At 47.5% G+C, this 12,480-nt stretch overlaps 2 non-coding genes across 2 annotated transcripts; both read left to right on the plus strand.

The window, feature by feature from the left end:
• Window positions 1-8,423: 8,423 nt before the first annotated feature.
• Window positions 8,424-8,549, plus strand: LOC139056485 (U5 spliceosomal RNA). The gene has a single exon (XR_011512372.1). It is a non-coding gene; the product is annotated as a U5 spliceosomal RNA (small nuclear RNA).
• Window positions 8,550-11,685: 3,136 nt separating this feature from the next.
• On the plus strand, window positions 11,686-11,811 carry LOC139056497 (U5 spliceosomal RNA). Its single transcript, XR_011512384.1, has one exon. It is a non-coding gene; the product is annotated as a U5 spliceosomal RNA (small nuclear RNA).
• Window positions 11,812-12,480: the final 669 nt, after the last annotated feature.

A 12,480-nucleotide genomic window follows, 5' to 3' on the forward strand; every position in this document is an offset into this window, starting at 1 on the left:
TAGAGTGCTCATCATATGGCGCTGGCATTTATTTGGGTTGTTTCAGTAAACGAGCCAGCTTACTTGGGCGAACCAGCGAGCCAGCTTACTGTCATGAGCGAGGCGCGGCTCACGCATTTCCTATGTGTGCGAACTCGGACCATCGTTAAAACGCGCTGCCTAAGATTGGCTGGTAACTTTTAATTGTCATGTCCAGATGCGGCGTATGTACAAGTTTACACGCAGCATGCTTTTGTTTTGGTTTGTTTTGGTTTCTGCTTCGACAACACTGTAAGCGAGTTGTTGTCTCGTCTTGGGTGGGGGGTGTAAGCCCCGCTACGGGCGGCTGCAAAACAAACCCATACGGACGGCGCGGGCCATCTGGGCAGGGGACATGCGTCTCGACGAGATTGTTTCCACACTTGAGTAATGGCTGTTAACGGTTGACCCAGAGCGGGGCCTTGTAAGCAAGCAGAGTAACGACGCCGTCGGCACCCAGGGCTGCCGCACAGTTCGGGGAGCGGAGAAGACCATCAGCGCCACATTAGCGGTCGCGCATCACAGTAAAAAAAAGGGAGCTTCGGACCCCCGTCGCATTGTGCTCCCTGGGAATCCCCACAGGCGTTTCCCTTGCGCGCGGCCGGCTGGCGGGGGTAAACTTCCCAGCTGGGATCTCCCCGACTGGGCGTCAAACGCCGTAACGGGCGGGCGCGTCTGACTTCCGCGGTGCTCTCATCGGCACCCTTGAAGAATGCTTGGTTCGGGTCTGGCCGCGGGCAACGGAGATAGCGCGGCCTCAAGCAGGCGCGCCAGCCTCATGGCCTTTTATGGATTTGCACCGCGCGCTGTCCGGTGTAGGGATTCTTTGAGCCGCAAAAGAGCCTGCGCTTTTGTCTCGGTTCCGAAGCGCCGTGGGAACGTCTTCTTCGGCTTACAGCCCGGACACGAGGCCGACCTCGGCGGGTGGGCAATTAGCCCGGGCTCCTCTGTGACGGTTTGGCTTGCAAACAATTGCTTGTTTATGGCGCCGCATGGCCTGCGGGTTCTTGGAATCCGATCGCGTCGCGCACATGTTCGAGCACTGGAAAACATGGTCCCGACGATCCCAGGCTTTTAGGTTTTGTGAATGTATTTTGTTGGGCAGTGCTTGTTGCGCCGGCTGTGCTCGAGAGCCGTTGCTCGGAACTTGCGATGTGTACAGCTGGCATGACCCTCACCCCTTTGTTGTTGTATATTGTGTATTTCGGGTGAGGATTCTGCACTGTGAACTGTACTAAAAAAAGATGTTCTTTGACTTTTGGTTGTTCGACTGGCCAATCCCGCACGCAAGTTCTGCTGAACGCAGTGATTGGTGAATGGATTGTCCAGTTGAGACGCAACCCGGCGGCAATTCGCCAGCAAAGATTGTGGGCGGAGCGTTGCGTCTACAAAATGCGGCCGCGGCGCTCCGAAGAGAGTTCTGGACCTGGCTTCGGTGCTAAGCACCATCGGCTCTGCCGAAATAGGGTCGCCCTATGTGGTCCAAACCAGTGTAGCTATTTGTAACCGATGTACTGTTGAAACTATGCAATCTTGTAACCGAACTTTGTAATTTTATCTGTAAATACAAGTTGTTGTTCGTTCGTTACTGCAGCGGCTTTGTCCTTTCGAACCTAAGTCACCCATTGAGCCACCTGTGCAGACCGTCTCTGACGGTGCGTCTCGGACGCCGACGGTGGGGGTGAATTTCTACGAACCAATCGATCGATCGTTTTGGCATCGAATTCTTACTGGCGCAGTCGACAGGATAGGTTCGGAAGACCAGCTAAACGCTATCAAGACAGCGGTACATCTGCCAGAGGCATCCCAAGAGCTAGCAGCACCTCCGGTGTCTGCAATTGGCTCAAGCCTTGGAGGAGGTAGCCCAACAGCGAGACATCGCTAGGCGACGCACCTCAGCGAGTAAGACGTCGAGGCGCCGACTGAACCACAGCAAGGAAGCAGCCCGAGCGAGAGCGGCGCAGGAAAACCTCGACCCTCGTCCACCAGTGATCCTCGTCTGAAACGTGAGTTTCCTTTCCTCTTACTGTTCAGTCACTGCGGGGCTTCGAAGCTAATCATGATGCAGAACCACAGGGACGATGAGGATGGTCAGAGGGAGAGGGGTAGCAGTGATGGTGAAAGCGAGCCCTTTCTGTCTGAGCGGGAGATGGAGTTTAGACTAAAGATGGCTCAGGAACGTCGCCAGAGCCTTGCCCTTGAACTGGAGCTCGCCAGGGCACGTACAGCATCACCGTCGAGTGGTCGGGATGGCAGTGGCCGAGCGCTTAAGAATTACAGGAACACGGAATGGCGTAAATATTCAAAATTATTAGTTGGTGCTTTCCCCAAATTTCCCACAGACGCTGAGGTCCCCATTTGGTTCGAATCTGTAGAGCACACCTTGGAGGCCTACGAGGTGCCGCGAAGCTGTTGGGGTCAGATAGTTTTTCCGCTCCTAGCGGAGCGCATTGAGTACCTGTCAACACGTCTGACTCCCGCACAGCACCGTGATTATGAAGCTTTAAAGGAAGTCGTCCTTGATGAGCTGCAGTTGTCTCCCCTTGAATATCAAAAACGTTTTTTGGGGTACGGAAGCGGAAGACCGAGACGTGGAAGAGTTTCACGACTCGTCTTGCCAGCTACCTAAATTTTTATGTGGCATCAAGAGACGTGTCAAATTTTGCGGAGCTGCTAGAACTCTTGGTGGCTGACCAGCTGAAAACAGTGTTGTCGGAAGAGGCGCTCAGGTACGTCAGGCTACGAGAGGGTGCAGGGTGGTACAAGGCCTCGGAAATTGCTAGACTTTTGCAAACTTTTGAGGACGCTCACGGCCGTGTAGACGTACCTAAGGGGCAACCTCGGGACACCAGCACTAAGGGCCCGGAAACTACAACTGGGAACCGCAGCAGCAGCGGTTTGGTTTCGCACCAAGGGCAGAGGACAAAACCGAAATCACCGTATCCACCCGCGGGACAGCAGAGGCCAACAGTTTGCTTTGAGTGCGGGTCAGCCGGGCACATTAGGCCAAATTGTCCCCGCATCCGCGAAAGGCTGGCGCACACGGCCGCCCAGCAGGAACAACCTGAGAGGCTCACCGCGCGGGTCGCGCTAGAGAACCCAGCTGTGGGTGACCGCTTGTTGTGTGTAGCTCTCAATTGTAAGGGCCGAAAAATGAAGGCAATAGTGGATACGGGTGCCGAGATAACTGTAGTTCGCGAAAGTGCCGTACCACCGGAATTAGCACAGTCGCATGGCAGGGTAAATCTCCGCGCAGCTTTTGGCGAACGAGTTGAAGCGAAACTCGTGGCGCTACCACTGACACTAAAACAGGGCCAACCCGTGTTTTCCAAAGTGGAGGAGGCGACGCCAGTATTGTGCGCACTCACGGATAGGCTGAGCGTGAGCGCGGATTGCCTGCTCTCAGCAGACGATTGGAGCGCACTCCAGAAGAGTCGGGACGAGGCTTGCGAGCCGCCCCCCAACAAGCTCCCGCCGAGCAGCAGCGCAGATCTGTTTACAGCCGTAGGACTAGATGGTGAACGGGTTAATCCCGAACAGCCGATTATCGGTGCGAGCAGGGGCGATGCGCTGCATCCGAACGAGGAAAGGGGAGAGGAAGAATCCCCCGGTAGCTCCGATAAAGTAAGGGGTGATGCCGGGATGTTAGCGGAGGAACAAAAAAGTGACGCGACGGTCAGCAGGGTTCTCGGCAGTAGGGCCCTCCTGTCCGCAGAGAGTATGTCACATTTCGAACCACCGGAGCGAGCGTTAGTGAACGAGGTGTTCGGGACACATGCCGCCTTGTTTGCCACCGAAACGGGGATAGCGCGAGTGAGCGAGCACCGCATAGAACTGATGGAAGGAGCCGCGCCAAAGCATTGCCGCCCCAACCGCATTCCGTCGTCTCCTGAGGCCAGCGAGGCATTCGAAGGTCTCGAGAGTGCTCTGTGCAGTGCCGTCGAGCTAGCGACTCCAGACTCAAGCAAGCCGTTTTGGCTACTCGCTGATTCCTCTCCAATTGCTTGGGGTGCATGTCTAGCTCAGATGACCGACAATGGCAAAGAGTGCCACATTGCTTTTGCCAGCCACCGCTTCACGCCCACGCAGATGCTGTGGTCAACGATGGAACGCAAGGCGTTTGGCGTCATCTCGGCTATCAAAAAGTTCGACATGTAGGCCTTGGGCATGAAAATATTGGTATCCGATCATAATCCTGTGACGTACATCACTCAGTCCGCGCCTCGGAAAGCAAAATCGACACGCTGGGCTTTAGCGATGCAGCGCTATGATATAGTGGTGCGACACAGAAGGGGAATCATACATACTAACGCCGACGCACTTTCGCGTCTGACGAACCATTGCTGGGAAAAGGATGTAAAAGATAGGTAACCCGCAGTGACGGAAAGTGGAGGCGAGGGAACAAGTGTGATGTGATGTGATATGACTGCGTTAACCACACAGACGACCTTGGACGATGAACTCATGCTTCCGCATTTCTGTGTGTACCTTGTTCTTTTAGTGTGTTTGTTTTGCGAGTGTCGTTGTCTAAGCTCAATGATGTATGTTTGTATGTTTTCCCCCCAAACTAGAGGCTGACAGTGTCCTCCCGGCTCATATTTGTACGATACTGCATATTATAGTTTCATGACGCGAGCCCTGTTGCATCAGGGAAGCCTTACTATTTGTTTCGTTCGTGTATTTGCTTCGTGTGTGTTTAGGTTGTACCTATTTTACGGTGAAACTTATTCATGTGTTCACTTTCTACGGAATGCGCCGCGTAGAGTGCTCATCATATGGCGCTGGCATTTATTTGGGTTGTTTCAGTAAACGAGCCAGCTTACTTGGGCGAACCAGCGAGCCAGCTTACTGTCATGAGCGAGGCGCGGCTCACGCATTTCCTATGTGTGCGAACTCGGACCATCGTTAAAACGCGCTGCCTAAGATTGGCTGGTAACTTTTAATTGTCATGTCCAGATGCGGCGTATGTACAAGTTTACACGCAGCATGCTTTTGTTTTGGTTTGTTTTGGTTTCTGCTTCGACAACACTGTAAGCGAGTTGTTGTCTCGTCTTGGGTGGGGGGTGTAAGCCCCGCTACGGGCGGCTGCAAAACAAACCCATACGGACGGCGCGGGCCATCTGGGCAGGGGACATGCGTCTCGACGAGATTGTTTCCACACTTGAGTAATGGCTGTTAACGGTTGACCCAGAGCGGGGCCTTGTAAGCAAGCAGAGTAACGACGCCGTCGGCACCCAGGGCTGCCGCACAGTTCGGGGAGCGGAGAAGACCATCAGCGCCACATTAGCGGTCGCGCATCACAGTAAAAAAAAGGGAGCTTCGGACCCCCGTCGCATTGTGCTCCCTGGGAATCCCCACAGGCGTTTCCCTTGCGCGCGGCCGGCTGGCGGGGGTAAACTTCCCAGCTGGGATCTCCCCGACTGGGCGTCAAACGCCGTAACGGGCGGGCGCGTCTGACTTCCGCGGTGCTCTCATCGGCACCCTTGAAGAATGCTTGGTTCGGGTCTGGCCGCGGGCAACGGAGATAGCGCGGCCTCAAGCAGGCGCGCCAGCCTCATGGCCTTTTATGGATTTGCACCGCGCGCTGTCCGGTGTAGGGATTCTTTGAGCCGCAAAAGAGCCTGCGCTTTTGTCTCGGTTCCGAAGCGCCGTGGGAACGTCTTCTTCGGCTTACAGCCCGGACACGAGGCCGACCTCGGCGGGTGGGCAATTAGCCCGGGCTCCTCTGTGACGGTTTGGCTTGCAAACAATTGCTTGTTTATGGCGCCGCATGGCCTGCGGGTTCTTGGAATCCGATCGCGTCGCGCACATGTTCGAGCACTGGAAAACATGGTCCCGACGATCCCAGGCTTTTAGGTTTTGTGAATGTATTTTGTTGGGCAGTGCTTGTTGCGCCGGCTGTGCTCGAGAGCCGTTGCTCGGAACTTGCGATGTGTACAGCTGGCATGACCCTCACCCCTTTGTTGTTGTATATTGTGTATTTCGGGTGAGGATTCTGCACTGTGAACTGTACTAAAAAAAGATGTTCTTTGACTTTTGGTTGTTCGACTGGCCAATCCCGCACGCAAGTTCTGCTGAACGCAGTGATTGGTGAATGGATTGTCCAGTTGAGACGCAACCCGGCGGCAATTCGCCAGCAAAGATTGTGGGCGGAGCGTTGCGTCTACAAAATGCGGCCGCGGCGCTCCGAAGAGAGTTCTGGACCTGGCTTCGGTGCTAAGCACCATCGGCTCTGCCGAAATAGGGTCGCCCTATGTGGTCCAAACCAGTGTAGCTATTTGTAACCGATGTACTGTTGAAACTATGCAATCTTGTAACCGAACTTTGTAATTTTATCTGTAAATACAAGTTGTTGTTCGTTCGTTACTGCAGCGGCTTTGTCCTTTCGAACCTAAGTCACCCATTGAGCCACCTGTGCAGACCGTCTCTGACGGTGCGTCTCGGACGCCGACGGTGGGGGTGAATTTCTACGAACCAATCGATCGATCGTTTTGGCATCGAATTCTTACTAATACAGTTTTTGTAAAGACACTTTGTAAGCGTATACAAAATTTTTAAAAGAAATATAACATCATCTGTCCTAATCAGCATGGCTTCTGGCGCCAAAGATCAACGTCTTTCGCAGTTGTTGTTCTTACACAACTCATAAATACTGCACTGCATAATAACAAACTAGCCTTAGTAGTTTACTTAGATGTATCCAAAGCTTTCGATGCGGTAGATCAGACAATACTGTGCAACAGAAATTGGAAAATTAGTGTCTGAAATGAAATATTTATAATCCAATTAAATGTTATTTTTCAAATAGGAAACAATATGTTGCTGTAAACAATCTAACCTCTCTACTACAAAACACTATTTTCTGGCTTCTGCAAGGTTCCTTGTTGGGCCTCTGTTTTCTTTATAATAACGATCTTCCGTCAGGTCTGAAGGATTCTGAACCTATTATGCATGCCGATGACATAGCATTACTTTCCACAGGCGATAATTTAGAGGAACTGAAATGTACATTTAATGAAGAACTTAGCCAAGTATCACAATGGTACATAAGTAATCAGCTGACTCTTTATAACCAGAAAATAAAGTACGCCGTGTTTCACTCGCGAATAATATAAATTATCACCACGTTGCATCAATTATTAACAACAAGAATGCGCTCAGCGTGACGCAATGCAAGTTATATCTTGGTGCTGTGTTTGAGTCTCATATGCACTGGAAGGAACAAATTATTACTGTCTGCTCCAAATGAAGTCATGGCTGTCATGTATTACTAAAAGCTGTAGAGTGCTTTGGTCTTTCGATTTCACGCGTTCTGTATTTCTCATTTGCGCTCAGCGATTTGTGCTATTGCCTGCAAACGAGGGGCAAGACATACAAAACATATTGAGACCATGTTTGTCGCCTTCAATAACGTGCTATTCGTATGATAAATTATTCAAGAAATTCTCACCCATGTATGTCCTTTCTGAACAGCTACGGATGTTATCCGTATCAATTTCACATAAATTGAAGATAGCTGAAGTAGTAAATGGATTAATAAGGTCCAATAACGAGCTGCTGCTTACTATTTTCAGATTATCAATGAAACAAACAGGAGCAGCTACAAACAGCCTATTTACCTTCCCGCCTTCTCATTATACATACAGCCATAGACCTGTACAATATAAAGGAGCCTATGTGTGTAATGAAGTTCCAAACGAAGTAATGCAAAGGAATGATATTTTAGCATCGTTAAAACATCTTTTCGTCTTTACTGTGGAACTACTGGAATGAAGAAGCGTGTAAATAAGTTTACAAAAAAAGAAACAGCTTGTTTTTATTTTTGATGCCCTGTCGGTGCTTTGGTCGTTCTTTGGACTTTGGACTCTGCTTCGGTCGAATATACCACAAAGTTATATACTGAAGCTTGCCAATTTTCTTGCGTGTCACTGAAGTGTGTTGTGATTGAGCCCATTCAACAAAAAGTCTGCCAGTATTATAGTACTTGTTTAGAGTGGGGGCCCATCACTAGCCTTGAAGGCTATGGGTGGGACCAACTGCGTGTGTACTGGATTTTAGAACTAATAATAAAAAGTATCCGGTTAAAAAACAGGCCAGCGCATGCGTTTAAATCTTCGATGTTCAACACCAGATGGCGACAGCAGCGCATAAAAATGGCAGTCGTGCAGTGCAAGCAATCCGGGCTATTTTTAACACTGTTATTAGCTTTTAAACGTGAATACGGAAACATTTAAAATTTCTCTATTAACAAGTACATGTCGAAAAGCCCAGGCAGGTATACACTTGCTAAAGAATAACATGAGTTGAGGTTTCAGCATGCAAATTTGAGAATAGCTTGAAGGTTCGCTTGACCAAGTAAGTGACACCATTTAGCAGACCAGTCTCGCACAGCATAGGTAATTTCATCGCTCAGGTCTCTCCTCAAATCCACGTATTAATCTTTCGCCTTTTACTAAAGATTACCGTGGGGAGGGACACTCCAATGAGCCTATAGGCAAATTTTTGAGAGGCCTTGCCCGTTTGGGCAGGGCCTACCATTCCAATCAAAAGAAAGATTTACGTTGTTGATTGGCGCGATATCGATGAGCAAGCGTATCTGGTGTTGCCGCAGTGGCAGTCCGAGCGCAGTTACCGCTCCTGTGCATCATCGCGCAATAATAGCGTTACTGTCAGAAAAGTCTAACCTGCGCCTGCGCGCGCCGTTGTCGGCGTACGGATCCGTAACAGCGTGGCGTATAGGCGTAAGCTGTTCGAAAGAGCATTAATACGTTCGGAGAAAGCTTTTTAAACAGAAGCAACTCGCGCCCCGATACCTAAACTACTAACTAGATCCCATCCTGTGCCATATTACTTAAGCTGCACAGGCTGGTCCTTGCGGCGAGTTGATTGCAGACCATTAATCCATTATTGTTCCTATTGAGCAACACTACATTCGGTACATAGTAAAACACTGAGTAAGATAGACTAGGTCCGGCTGCGTGAAATATTAGAACGAACAGATTTCATTACGGCATATGATAAACACGTTGATACCGAGTACATGAAATTTCTAGATACACTTAAAAATGCCGTTAAACGGCGGTCTGTGACGACCCATAAAAATACATCTACCCAAAGTGTCCTTGGATGAAAACTGAAATATTAACATTGTAAAAACATAAATGGTACCACAAATGGTAACAGTTCACATCAAACGAATCTTACCTAACTCAATTTAAACGCTATCTAAAGCTATCTATGTTCTCTATGAGGAAAAGGAAAAAAACATGTTATTCATCTCTCGTGAAGCAGGAGCATGTAAATACAAAAAAACATTGGGACACGGTAAATTACGCAATCGGCTTAGGATCGAACATCTCTACTTTCCCTGAAACTGTTGACGAAGGTACAGTTGAATCATTTGGTACCTATTTTGCCTCCGTAGAGCCTAAGGTAGCTGCACAAGTACATGCTGATGTTCCTTCAGTGAAAATGGCAGAGCGTGACAACAACACTTTTGCATTGCCTCACATAGAAATTGAAGAATTAGTTACAACAGTAAACAACCCTTCAGTCTCTAAGGCGGCAGAACCTGATTGATGCATTACCTGTTAGGCTGATAAAAAACAACTTTGATATGCTGGGAATCTATCTACTGCATATCTTAAACCATACGTTGGAAAATGGAGTGTATCCTGATCAACTGCAGGTCAAGAAGGTCATATCCATCTTTAATAGCGGTGAGCGATCCGACATAGAAAAGTACAGGCCTATATCGCTGCTAAATGCAATCAATACAGTTTTTGTAAAGACACTTTGTAAGCGTATACAAAATTTTTAAAAGAAATATAACATCATCTGTCCTAATCAGCATGGCTTCTGGCGCCAAAGATCAACGTCTTTCGCAGTTGTTGTTCTTACACAACTCATAAATACTGCACTGCATAATAACAAACTAGCCTTAGTAGTTTACTTAGATGTATCCAAAGCTTTCGATGCGGTAGATCAGACAATACTGTGCAACAGAAATTGGAAAATTAGGGTCTGAAAGGAAATATTTATAATCCAATTAAATGTTATTTTTCAAATAGGAAACAATATGTTGCTGTAAACAATCTAACCTCTCTACTACAAAACACTATTTTCTGGCTTCTGCAAGGTTCCTTGCTGGGCCTCTGTTTTCTTTATAATAACGATCTTCCGTCAGGTCTGAAGGATTCTGAACCTATTATGCATGGCGATGACATAGCATTACTTTCCACAGGCGATAATTTAGAGGAACTGAAATGTACATTTAATGAAGAACTTAGCCAAGTATCACAATGGTACATAAGTAATCAGCTGACTCTTTATAACCAGAAAATAAAGTACGCCGTGTTTCACTCGCGAATAATATAAATTATCACCACGTTGCATCAATTATTAACAACAAGAATGCGCTCAGCGTGACGCAATGCAAGTTATATCTTGGTGCTGTGTTTGAGTCTGATATGCACTGGAAGGAACAAATTATTACTGTCTGCTCCAAATGAAGTCATGGCTGTCATGTATTACTAAAAGCTGTAGAGTGCTTTGGTCTTTCGATTTCACGCGTTCTGTATTTCTCATTTGCGCTCAGCGATTTGTGCTATTGCCTGCAAACGAGGGGCAAGACATACAAAACATATTGAGATCATGTTTGTCGCCTTCAATAACGTGCTATTCGTATGATAAATTATTCAAGAAATTCTCACCCATGTATGTCCTTTCTGAACAGCTACGGATGTTATCCGTATCAATTTCACATAAATTGAAGATAGCTGAAGTAGTAAATGGATTAATAAGGTCCAATAACGAGCTGCTGCTTACTATTTTCAGATTATCAATGAAACAAACAGGAGCAGCTACAAACAGCCTATTTACCTTCCCGCCTTCTCATTATACATACAGCCATAGACCTATACAATATAAAGGAAACTACGTGTGTAATGAAGTTCCAAACGAAGTAATGCAAAGGAATGATATTTTAGCATCGTTAAAACATCTTTTCCTCTTTACTATGGAACTACTGGAATGAAGAAGCGTGTAAATAAGTTTACAAAAAAAGAAACAGCTTGTTTTTATTTTTGATGCCCTGTCGGTGCTTTGGTCGTTCTTTGGACTTTGGACTCTGCTTCGGTCGAATATACCACAAAGTTATATACTGAAGCTTGCCAATTTTCTTGCGTGTCACTGAAGTGTGTTGTGATTGAGCCCATTCAACAAAAAGTCTGCCAGTATTATAGTACTTGTTTAGAGTGTGGGCCCATCACTAGCCTTGAAGGCTATGGGTGGGACCAACTGCGTGTGTACTGGATTTTAGAACTAATAATAAAAAGTATCCGGTAAAAAAACAGGCCAGCGCATGCGTTTAAATCTTCGATGTTCAACACCAGATGGCGACAGCAGCGCATAAAAATGGCAGTCGTGCAGTGCAAGCAATCCGGGCTATTTTTAACACTGTTATTAGCTTTTAAACGTGAATACGGAAACATTTAAAATTTCTCTATTAACAAGTACATGTCGAAAAGCCCAGGCAGGTATACACTTGCTAAAGAATAACATGAGTTGAGGTTTCAGCATGCAAATTTGAGAATAGCTTGAAGGTTCGCTTGGCCAAGTAAGTGACACCATTTAGCAGACCAGTCTCGCACAGCATAGGTAATTTCATCGCTCAGGTCTCTCCTCAAATCCACGTATTAATCTTTCGCCTTTTACTAAAGATTACCGTGGGGAGGGACACTCCAATGAGCCTATAGGCCAATTTTTGAGAGGCCTTGCCCGTTTGGGCAGGGCCTACCATTCCAATCAAAAGAAAGATTTACGTTGTTGATTGGCGCGATATCGATGAGCAAGCGTATCTGGTGTTGCCGCAGTGGCAGTCCGAGCGCAGTTACCGCTCCTGTGCATCATCGCGCAATAATAGCGTTACTGTCAGAAAAGTCTAACCTGCGCGCGCCGTTGTCGGCGTACGGATCCGTAACAGCGTGGCGTATAGGCGTAAGCTGTTCGAAAGAGCATTAATACGTTCGGAGAAAGCTTTTTAAACAGAAGCAACTCGCGCCCCGATACCTCAACTACTAACTAGATCCCATCCTGTGCCATATTACTTAAGCTGCGCAGGCTGGTCCTTGCGGCGAGTTGATTGCAGACCATTAATCCATTATTGTTCCTATTGAGAAACAACACATTCGGCACATAGTAAAACACTGAGTAAGATAGACTAGGTCCGGCTGCGTGAAATATTAGAACGAACAGATTTCATTACGGCATAGGATAAACACGTTGATACCGAGTACATGAAATTTCTAGATACACTTAAAAATGCCGTTAAACGGCGGTCTGTGACGACCCATAAAAATACATCTACCCAAAGTGTCCTTGGATGAACACTGAAATATTAACATTGTAAAAACATAAATGGTACCACAAATGGTAACAGTTCACATCAAACGAATCTTACCT

Source organism: Dermacentor albipictus, chromosome 2, assembly GCF_038994185.2.
Source record: "Dermacentor albipictus isolate Rhodes 1998 colony chromosome 2, USDA_Dalb.pri_finalv2, whole genome shotgun sequence".
NCBI lineage: Eukaryota > Metazoa > Arthropoda > Arachnida > Ixodida > Ixodidae > Dermacentor > Dermacentor albipictus.